The following is a 12339-nucleotide window of genomic DNA, read 5'->3' as shown; positions in this document are numbered from 1 at the left end:
TCTTTTGCGACAACATATTGAAAAGTCGTCACAAAAAATAGTTCCAGAAAATTCTTTTTAGGATGACTGTTTTTGCGACGACACGTGTCGTCACAAAAAAGGGTTCTAGAAAATTCTATCAAACGACTATTTTTTGCGACGACTTATTTAATAATGTCGCCGCAAATAACTGGGAATTCAAATTTTTCAAAAAAAAAAGGGCGGAAACTTTGGCGGTTTCCTTAAATTATTTGCGACAACATGTTAACAAAGTCGTCGCAAAAAATGAGCACGGGTATATTCCTCAAGAATATTCTCATAAACATTAATGAGGTGAAGAAGAACGACGTCGTTTTTATACTAATTGCGACGACTATTTAACATTTTTTGCGATGACATAATGTCGTCGTAAAAATCCACCTGCATAAATGCGATCGCATAACTCTTTTCTCTATTTTTTTCGGTGACCCTCTCAGTTTTCTCTCTCCTTCTCCATCCAAAATCTCTAAAAACCATCCAAAAACTCTAAAAAAAGCGTAAATATATTATTTTGTCTTCAAATCCTTCATTTGTGGAGAAAAATATTCAGAAAAATTCCAAAAAAACAAAGTTTTCACCTCGCCGTCGCCACAGATTCAGAATATTCACGGTGCCCTATTTACCATATTAGTTATTTTTATGGTAAAATAAATAACAATTAATTAAACAATATAAACATATAAAACATTAAAAGTTAAAAATAAAAGAAAGATAATTTTAAATTTCATATATATTATATAATAGATTATACTTAAAATTTTATATTATAGCATATTATACATAATATATCTAATTTAAAAATATGACATAATTAAACAAGACGGGTAAATCAAGAATATGGTCGGGGACTTCTAAACTCATTTCTGCCCCGCGATCCACAGTGAATTTTAACACGTTTACAATCTAAATCCATTTGAAGCGGATTTTTTTCACCCCGTTTAATGCAGGTCTCTGCAGATAAATGAATTAACAAGTAAACTAGTCTATTATTAGCCCCTTATACTAATCATAGGTAAGTAATCACTTTTTAGGCCGAAACTCTTTTTTATGAGAACATAGATTCGAACCATGAGCAATAAGTGAAGGAAACTTAGGGCATGCATCCTTAGCACCATGAACCACCACTGGTGATTAAAAAGCCTCATTTAGTTTTTGCTAAATATCAAGGAATTTATTAAGAGCTCTCAGAGAGCAAAGTAGTTACCACAACAGGGGTAACCATTCCAAGATGAACAAAACCAGAGTATTTATAGCGAAAAGCCTAAGCAAAAAAGCTATGAGCTGCCCTGTTACAACTTCTAAGGATCCAAACAAAAGAAATATTCTGGAACTAAGACCTTGTTTAGTTCACCGTTCTGATTGTAAAATTTGGTTTGAATTGGGTGATTTGAATTGTGATTCGAATCGATATTTGAATACACAAATAAATTATAATTTGAATTGTGAATGAAATCCAAACTGTGTTTGGATAAAGTGTTGAAAACTGTCATTAGAATTTTGTAACAAATCTTATAAAACCTCATTGTAAATGACATTATAAATATGCAATATGAATAGATTTGTTACTTTCTTCATTATGAATATAATGGAAAAAAAAATACCTCAATCGAAATTAAAATAAAAAAATTATGACAGTTTTCAACTTAAAGTTAATAGAGAAGAAAGTGAATCTACATTATTTTTACTGTAGAAAACAATTCAAATTATAGATCCTAATTCGTGTAGGACGACTCATCAATTTCTAGCTTTATATATAATTATAAAAGAAAAATGTTAACGTCACTCTTTTTATTACTTTCTATATTTAGTGTTTAATATATAAACTTCACTAATATAATATATTATATTTAAATAAAAATGAAATAATGAAATTTAAGTATCAAACAGTAATACATAAAATAACAAAAAGAACGTAACATTTCTCATTCATACAGGAACGAATAGCTGCCATGATTCGAAAATCTTCTTTAGCCACTGGAAAAGCAGTCAAAACTGATTTAGGAACAAAAACAGTTATAGGCGACACTTCTCGGCTACATATATCCACTCTGTCCCAACACACTTCCCAAGACGAACCAAACCAAAAAGCTCTAGCAAAATGGCGTTGTACCAGCAGGTGGACAATGTTTTCATTCTCATCCTCACACGTCGGACCTAAAAGCCTCATTAAGTTGATACTAATACGGACTAGTGCTGGAACTTTGGACGGGCCGCCCGCGACCGCCCGAAAAAATCGAGTTTTTACCCGAGCCCGACCCGCCCAAAAAATTCGGGTCGCCCGCCCGAGCCCGAATTTCCCCTTGAACGGGCTGCGGGCTTGTGTTAGTCCGCCCGACCCCGCCCGATTTGCCCGAATTTTTTTAAATATTTTTTTATTTTTATAATTATTAAGTTAGTTTGTGTTAAAATTATGTAAAAATCAAAATCAACATTCAATAGACATTATTAACACAATTGAATAAATTAATCATGTATATTATTGATGTATTAAATTCGTAATTCATGATTGTCTCGTTAAAAACCTTTCCCAGAAAAACCCAATTGGGATAAAAACTTGGCAAGGAAAAAAGAGTGCAATCATTTTGTGATGAATTACAAATTTTACAAACTTACAAAATTATACAATTACAAATACAATGTCAAAAGTAAATACATATTTACAAATTACAAATTTACAATTTAATTTGAAACTGAAGGATCGTCTTCAAAATTAAATGTTAATCGATTAAATTCATCAATCCATTCTTGGCTTGCCGGCGAAATTGTATCCTGTAGACATTGATCGACCCGATCCCAATCCTTAATGCAAACTAAGGCTTCAACAATATCCCTTTGCAATGCATTCCGGCGTTCCTCAAGTATTCCTCATGTCATACTGAAGGCTTGTTCGGATGAAATAGTGGAGACTGGGATCAAAAATATATCTATTGCCAATCGAGTTAGGATTGGCCAAGTTAATGCCCGTGCCCTCCACCATTGAACTAAGTCAAACGATTCTGTCGTACCGCCGACTACTAAGCCTTCACTGAGGTACGCCATAAGCTCGTTAAAACTGCCACCGCCGCTGCCACTGCCACTTGTTGATGAAGATTCACTCACAGTTTCTGTTTGAGTTGTCTTCTTCTTCTTCTTCAACCCGAAAACATTCAAGAATGAATGCGGATTTTCGTCTTGTTGTTGCGATTCATGTACTCTATGAGATACTCTAAACCTAATCTCATATTTACTATAGATCAAATATATTTTATCCTTTATTATTGGATATTGGTCCTTACAATTGATGTCTAAAAAATCACCTAAGTTTTCTAAACCACTTTCTAAACCTTATAATTTTAATCTAGTATCAAAAATAGTACCTAAACCATACAACAAATGCAACTTAGACCAATATTTTATAAATTTTTTTTTTCATAGAATGGATAGGAACTGCTAAGATTGGGTCTTCCCTATACTCGCTAAATAAAATATTAATTCGTAAAAGTTCTCCTAAAGCTAAAGGTGATGTTGGGTAATATGTTCCACTAAGTTTTAGAGTCACTTCATGAAACCTACCTAAAAATTGATACAAAACTTCGGTAATTTTCCAATCATATGGGTCTATATGTCCTACTCCTACTTTTGCACACATATAGTTTGTTATAGCATCCTTATAGGGGATGCATTGTTGAAGGATTATGTAAGTTGAGTTCCATCTTATAGGCATATCTAACGCTAATGCTCTAGGAGGTATATTTAATGCTTGTAAGAACCTAAACCAATCTTCTTGTCTTTGGTTACTACCTTGAATTCATGCAAGACTATCTCTAATTCTTTTAATGTGATTACCCATTTCTTTTAAGCCGGATTTAACAATTAAATTAATTACGTGACATGTACAACATTGGTGGAAAATAATACCGTCACCGAATAAACTTAAATCATTTTCAAAGAACTCAATTGCTTTTGTATTGGCACTAGCATTATCTAATGTTATAGCCATTACTTTATTTTTAATCTAAATTCATCAATTACATTTAAAATGGTATTATATATTAAATCCGCACTATGTGATCCTAGAACATATTTAAAACCTAATATTCTGTTATCTAAATCAAATCTTTTAAACTAATGTCCAGTTATAGCTAAATAATCTTTATTGGCAACGGCAGACCAAATATCTGCCGTTAACGCAACGTACCCGCTAGTCGAGTGTAAAAGGTTTATTAATGTTTCTTTTTCTTTTTTAAATAATTTTAATAAATCTTTTCTAAGAGTAGTTTTTGAAGTAAATTGTGCATTAGGATTATGTACAACCTTAATATATCGTTACCAATTAGGATGCTCTACAAAACTAAGTGGTTGATCTAAAGTAGCTATCATTCGAGCAACTTCCATACGATCTACTTGCGGATCGTATTTCCAAGTGGTTAGACCACCGGTTGCGCGATCACAAGATAATTGTGTTTGGCAAAGTTCGGGTCCGCCGGATTGGCTAAGCTTTTGAAGACACTTTTCGGAGTGTCTTCTCAAGTGTGTGGGGCCGTGAATAGTGTCACCTTGTAATTTAGATAAACAATATTTACACTGAGTTATATATTTAGTGTTACCTTCATTGTCGATCTCATCAATTATGTCGAAGTGATCCCAAACTGTAAAGGTACGCTTGGATTTCCTCCTAGAGGTTGCAACACTTGCAGACGCAGTCGCACTGGCACTCACCGTTTCTCCACGCCCGCCGCCATTGCGACCACGACCTCCAGTACGTCCACCAGGGCTCGGATTAGTAGATTCTTGCGTAACAAATTCATTAGTGAGTTGCCCTTCTTTCACGTTGTGTTGAGCATCAACGGGAATACCACTATAACCAAAAGGATCCATTATAAAAAAAAAAATAATAGCGATTTGAGAGAGAGAGAGAGAGAGCTTTAGGATAATGTGATAGTTTTGAAAAAATTATAATAGAGATTTGAAAGATTGAGAGAGATTGAGAAAAATTGAGAGAGAATGAGAGAAATTAAGAGGGATTGAGAGAGTTTGAGTGAGAAAAATGTGTAGGGGATGGGGGTATTTATAGGGAAATTTTTGGGTTAAAAAATTGATTTTTTTTTCAAAAAATTCGGGCAAAAATGGCTAGTTTAGGGTTCGGGTTCGGGCAAAAACTAGCCGTTGGACGGGTTTCGGGCATCTCGGGTATTCGGGCAAAATTCAGGTCGGGCAGCCCAACGGTCATTTTTTGACCGTTTTTTCAAATTTTCGAGTTCGGGCGGGTCGGGCAAATCGGGCTTGGCCGGAAAAATTAAAAAAAAACTCCAGCGGTCGACGGCACCTACACGGCAGCGGGCTCCGGCGTGGTCTCAAAACTCGGACTGCCCGAGCCCGGAAATACACCTTGAACGGGCCGGCATATGAGCCTGCCCGCCCAAGCCCGAAAAAATTCAGGCTTCGGGCGGCCCGCCGGTCCGAAGTTCCAGCACTAATACGGACACACCCTTCCATCAACAATAAAAAATTTATTACCATTCATAATTGCATATATATCTTAACGGCAAATCCCAATATCTACTTTCAATATTGAGGTATAAGATCAAAAATCATCACTTAGTTTAACAAATATATATTTTTTAATCACAAACATAAATGTGGAAAATATTGGAGCTAAACCCCATAAAAAAATTTACAAAAAAATAAATAAATAATTGAAGAAAACACGTGGGAAGGGCAAGCTACATGTACTTTGCTAAGCTTTTAACAGATGAAGGTAGACGAGTCCCCTACATTTTGAAATTTAGGTTTTAACTGCCCTCTCTATATTTATTCTATGTTCCTTCCCTACCCATATGTTAGGTTTTGAATTAATATTTTGACCAATTACCTGCAATTTTCTTCTTCTCCTCCTTTTATTTATGTTTTTGAAAAATGAGAAAGTAAGAGAGAGAGAGAGTGTGTGTGTGTATATATATATATATATATATATTTTTTTTTTTTTTGGCTGAAAACTACTATACTTTGATAATTGATACCAAGGGGATGTGACATATATAGGTTGATAGTCCTGTCACTACGAAGGAAGTTTGATTCTTTCATGGGCTGCTCTAAGCTGATTTCCAATGGTTGAGCGAATAACATGAGAGCGATATCCTTGTGCTAAGTACAGTCTATAAACAAATTATCAAAAAAAGAAAGTACAGTCTATAAACAGTATCAAGCCCAAGCGTCTTGTTTGTATAAAAAAAAAAAAAAAAAAAAAAAAACCCCTTTTTTTTTTTTTATAAAAAAAAAAAAAAAAAAAAAAAAATCCCATTTTTTCAGTTGCTACTCTTTTGCTTTCCTTTTCTATTGCTTTTTTACCCTCTAGTAACCCGTCGATGTTAATCCATGGCATTGCAAAATATATATACATATATATATTCAAATTTATTTAATTCCAGAAAAAAAAAACTGATGACAACTTAATGAAAAATTTGAATATTTAAGGAAAAAATAGAAGGATTTGCCTTTTTTTTTTTTAATAGACGGTTTGCCATATTTTATTTTTGCTAATGGAGTATATTACCGCATGACCAACAAAGGGTCATTTGACTAGATGAACATTCTACCCAAAAAAATAAAAATAAAAAATAAAAAAGTATCAGCGGACAACATAATAATGATTTTCGGCTGATCTTTTTTCCCCCGCCCAGTAATCTTCGGCTGGAGTTAAACTTCAAAGAGCACCTGTATGGGTAAAACTTGGGCCTTTTTAGTAATCGGCGGGGAGAGGCAGAAAGAAAAAGAGAGAGAAAAAAGGGGAGTCAATAGGAAGAATAAGAGAGCACTGGGCTCGAGAGTCATAGACAAAGGACACAATTATTGGCACTCACATTCTTCACTTATCCAATTAAATCACCTCCTTCTTTCTTTCTCCATTTTCTTTTTCTTTTTAAAGAACACATTCTAAAATAATTTATTTTTTATATTAAAATAAAAATAAAAATATTTTTTAATTTCAGACATAAATCATTTTCAAAAATACGTTTGATAATTTTATTAAAATATTATTTTCAATATAAAAAACTCATTAATGTCTCGCTTTCTCTCTCTCTGCTCAAGAGAGGAAAAAATAAAAATAAAAAATAAAAAACGATTAAAAATTATTTTTTATTTTTCTCTCATTTTACATTAAATCAAAAAATTATTTTTATTTTCGTTTTTATTTTTATTGGCCAAACGCCGTTTTAAAAATATTTTTATTTTTTCTTTCTAAAAAAACTTAAAAAATAAAAATGAGATCAATTCAAAATATAACTATAGGGTTTTTTTTTTTTAATCTATCAATAAGCTCGATAGATATAGTTAAGCACTCGAGAACATAGCCAAAAAAAAGTGTTGTTCATTTGAGATTATGAAGTATGAAGTCACCCTAATTCCTTGATTGTCGCATCGAGAATTTTGACTTGATTAAATTGATTATTGTTTACTACGGGAATATTAATGGTTATTTTGTTTGAATCACATATGTATTTGATCTCAATTTAAAACTTTGTAATGTGACAAAAAAAAACTTAAAACTTTGTAATGTGACAAAAAAAACTTAAAACTTTGTAATTATAACGAGAAGTTCTATAATGGGTTTCTAGCACAATCACATCGCGTACGATCTGTATAATAGTTTGAGCACTTATCAGTAATTATTAGTTGACTTTAGTGAAATCATTATGTGTGCATATATATAATTTACATAACAATGAGAATAACATATAGGAGAAAATTTCATGATTCATTTTCCGCAGTTTGTGCATAATTTGAACTCATGTGGATTCTTGCACGATTAAATCATGATCATACGAGATTACTGAACAAAAATAACACCAATATTAACAGTCAACAAGTCTTTTACTAAAATATTAAACTCGGCGTCGTAATTATTATTGCTATATATACGAACTTTCTTTTAGGAGAATAATAATATGACCTTAGCAAGTACAATGTTTTGCTGTGGACAAATATAGCGTACTAACAAACATGGCCTTTACTTCAAGTCACGACCATTAATCCCACTGTTTATTCAGTTCATCACTATGCATTGAAAAAAAAACATCAAAAACGTTAAATTAACTTAAGGGATGTTGTATCATCATCATCATTATTATTATTTTGACGAGTGCGTTACATTGATTATTTTTTTTTAAAAACGGTATATTCAATTATTTTGATCATTTTCTTTTACTTTTTTTCAGCTAGGAAATATTCAAATTGAAAAAACAACGTTACAAAAAGGAAGAAGAAGAACGGTTAGTCGGTGATCTGTCTACATACACGCATCCAATGATTTGTTAGATTAAGGGTGCTATATTATTATTATTATTTTTTTTTTTTTTTTAAAGTTACAGAACCCCACTTTATGGGAAAGAAGCTTAAAAAAGGAAAAGAAAAAAAAAAAAAAAAAAAAAAAAAGTAAAGCTGTGCATACAATTTCCCTTTAAAAAAATAATATATCATAGCCAGCCAGGGGTCTATAAAGTTTGTCCCTCGTACCAAATACCGTAGCAAGTTGAAACTTTATTAGTTGAAAAGAAAAGGGAAAATTTATTACTAACTTGAAAAAGAAGAAAGTTGACCGTAGTTGGACTGGAGGAACCTAGGAGCAGCCCAAGAGAGGATCAAGTTGGGCTACAAACACAGTAATTCTCAAATGCTAAATTGGGGCTTATGAGGATTGCAATGCCTTTAAAAATTGAAATACTTGATTTCACTTTTCTTTTTACAAAAAAGTGCAGCTAAGACAACCTCAAATATTTTCTCACATGACCTATTTTAAATCTTCTGCGCTGCGAAACACAATTTTACTTATAAGTTATCTACTATGAAAAGGGCGGATCCACTATTATATATGGATCAATGATAAAAGCCATCCTTTTTTTGTTTTTTCTTGGCCGATCGAGGCTAGCTCGCTTAGTGGATGTACGAGCTATTTTTAATAGATTGAGGAATGAATTCAAGTCTCAGAAGAGAGTATTTTCATTCATCTAGTACGGAATGGGCATCCAATTGGACAGCATATGTAAGTGTTATTTGGCATTTTTGTAATGCAAACGTCCACCGAGGTCGTATAGAGTGTCAAAAACTGCTCCCAGTGACATATTAATTGACATTACAAAACATATGAATTAGATCCTGATCCGTGAAGGACGACTCATGACGGATTTCACTTGATCAGAAAAAGGTAATTTTGGCATGTAGTACGTGCCAATTAAGGAACAAGAAGGGACGTATGCAAAGCCATTGATTCCATTACTTTGGGACACTCTCAGACTATAAACAAGAAACAAAAAGTAAACCACCCTTTCCTCGGGCCCCTAATTTGTCAAATAATAATCATAGTCGCAGCATTCAAATGTGCCATGGAGCTTTATCAACTTATTTATATATTTTTTCTTTTCATTTTCTATCTTTATATATACATAATATTCTGTACTCAGCAGCGTTAGTCAAGGGCATTGTACGGCGGGACAAAGCGGCCGGAGTCCGTACATGTTTATATATAATTGAAATTCAATAATTAGTGTGCATTAATTTGCGGGGTTCCACGTGATTATTGGTTTTTTGGGAGGGGGCTAATACGTGACTGTTTGTTAAAAAGGGAACTTGTCCCTTAGCAAGTTAGGTTTGCCCTCCCAAAGGGCCAGTAAGGGTTCCAATGCAAGTTTTTCTGGTCATAAATAATAATCATATTGAGGGGGGAATGATTAGTATGTGTAATCTCCCATCGCAATTTACTAGGAGAGCGTTTACCTTTTTCCCATCCTACTTGTTTTCAAAAAAAAAAAAAAAAAAAAAAAAAAAAAAAAGGTTTACCTTTAAAAAATTATATAAACCAATGATAGTGGAATTCACAAATTAATGAGTGTAGCCTACCCTAGTGGTCCTCCAACAACGGGGGCCCAATCGCGTAATTTCACTTTTTTCTTTCCTATAATTAAAGTCTTGTATTTATTCCTACTGCTTTATTACTATTTTATTATTATTATTATTATTATTATTATATTCAATTGACAAGAGGTGTTTACACTATCTGTTAAACATGTATTATGTCGTATCATGTGAATAGAATGCATGAAGCACGTGATTAATCATGTCACAAGCCACATTCTATGACGCTAAATTTTCAAAATTGTGTCATCAAACATGATGCTCTGTTTTGATTTTTTTTCTGGTTTTTGTCAATAGTGACACAATATCGAAGTTGTGACTTAACAAACGTATTCCATGAAGTTGAGAAGAGAGAAAACCAATTTTAATACACTAATCAATTAAATAGTTTATAAATATCAAGATATCATGTAAGTTATATATGTCCGCGGTTAGTATAAAATTTAACTGGTAAATTATATAGCACTCCGGTTCAATTTTCCGGTTAGCATTAAATATTAAAACGATAAAAGCTTGATAAATAATAAGGTATTATTTGTTATATGGATATCATAGAGTGCAAAAAAAAAACTTAAATATTTGCATAATCACAAGTTGGGGTATATATACGCGCCATTAATTTGTTCAATGGCATAAAAATTACTTTCAGAAGAGTTTCCGATATTTATAGGATAAAGATAATCCTTTTCATCAAGTACGGAATAATAATTTACCTTTTCTGAATGCATAGGTCCAATCTAAGCGAGTCTCTAAAATTCCCATTTAGAGAACCTTCGGAGGAAAAAAAAAGTTGCCATTTAAAGAAAATAAAATAAAATTTCACATCCAAAATGACTAAAACATTAGTCAATCATCACGACCCAAATTTAATGGACAATGGGTGACCCTCCATAGTCCATAGTCCATACAATGGGGTCCAATTGCTTCCCCAAGGTCATCCTGTCTATTATGAGTCCAAGGTGTGAAGCCCTATTGGCGCTCTCCACCACTCCTTAATTTTTTTTTAAATCATTTATAAAAATTAATGTAAAAATAATTACGTATTAATTAAAGAAGAAGGTTACGTGTATAAATCACAATTACATATTCACATATGACTTGCAAAATTTTACATGACAAAATATCACTAAAAAACTAAGAATCATATCTAGCAAATTTTTTTTTTTGTTATACTACTGTAAGATACATTTGAACACTAAAGTTAACCAAACTCGAACCAAATCCAAAGCATTAAGACAAAAAAAAAAGGTCGCTTCTTGCTTTGAGACTTTTATTTTGTTTCATTTTTTCCCTCCTGGCAGAGTGGCTCGAGAAGTCTTTTTTCTACAGGAAATTGAACGAGGTCGATAACCATAAAGATTATGAACTCAATATTGAGTACTGCTAAGTTTCTAAAGTGAACGAAATGAAAGGAGAAAAAGATTGGGTAAACTGGAAGTCATGATCAGTGCTTCATTAGTGAAACAGAAACTGTATAAGGCTTTAAATACTAATACAACTTTTCTACTAATTACAAGCAAACCACTTACAATTTAATATGTCTTGCACTTTCTTTTTATTTTTTATTTTTTTGGAACTAATCAAAAAACTAACTTCTAGCTATCTAGCAACTCGACATATATTCATAACAAATTTATGTTGAAGAGAGGGGTTTTGACGATCTGCCCCTTATGTGGGTTTTGACGATTTGTCCTTTCAGCACTTGACAGTTTATGTTGAAGATATGAGTTTTTTCCCGTTGAGCTTTCAGTCTGCTCGTTAGTGTGCCGAGGTGCTTTTCCAATTTTGGCCCTTAGGTGTGCGTCTATCCCTCTGTGGGTTAGCATTGTAGTAAAACGACTGTTTATCAATGTTGTAATGAAATGCAATTTTCCTTTTCAAAAAAAATATGAATAACAAACTTTATATAGGAGACAATAACAGGACTAATTAGTTATTACCATCAACATTGAGTGAGTGAAAAATAAAAGGCAAGGCAAAAGGAAAAAAAAATCAAACAGTAGATTAAAAAAATATTCTTAAAAAAACATGTTGAAAGCTTTTAGATTAAATAGAGTTGAACAATTTTTGTACTTCAACCAAGAATCTAATAGTTCACACTAAAAAAATAATCTTAAAATATTATTTTTTTTCATAGAAAGATCTTTAATTTATTATTTTTGGAATTATATTTCTGTATATCCTTTAGAATTTATCCTTAACTATATAAAGAAAGAATAGAGTTGAACAATTTTTGTACTTCAACCAAGAATCTAATAGTTCACACTAATCCGATATATATATATATATATATATTATACTTGGAATGTAATGGGTAAGATTTCTCCAAATTACTTATTTATTCTCAAACACCTCACACTTTAATTGCTATTTCAACCTATTTCCACATGCTTTCTTACTTTCGAATAGAAACTAACTTTTGTTACTTCAACT

This window comes from Morus notabilis, unplaced genomic scaffold (assembly GCF_000414095.1).
Source record: "Morus notabilis unplaced genomic scaffold, ASM41409v2 Scaffold262, whole genome shotgun sequence".
In the NCBI taxonomy this organism is placed as follows: Eukaryota; Viridiplantae; Streptophyta; class Magnoliopsida; order Rosales; family Moraceae; genus Morus; species Morus notabilis.
Note: the sequence above shows the minus strand (reverse complement) of the source record.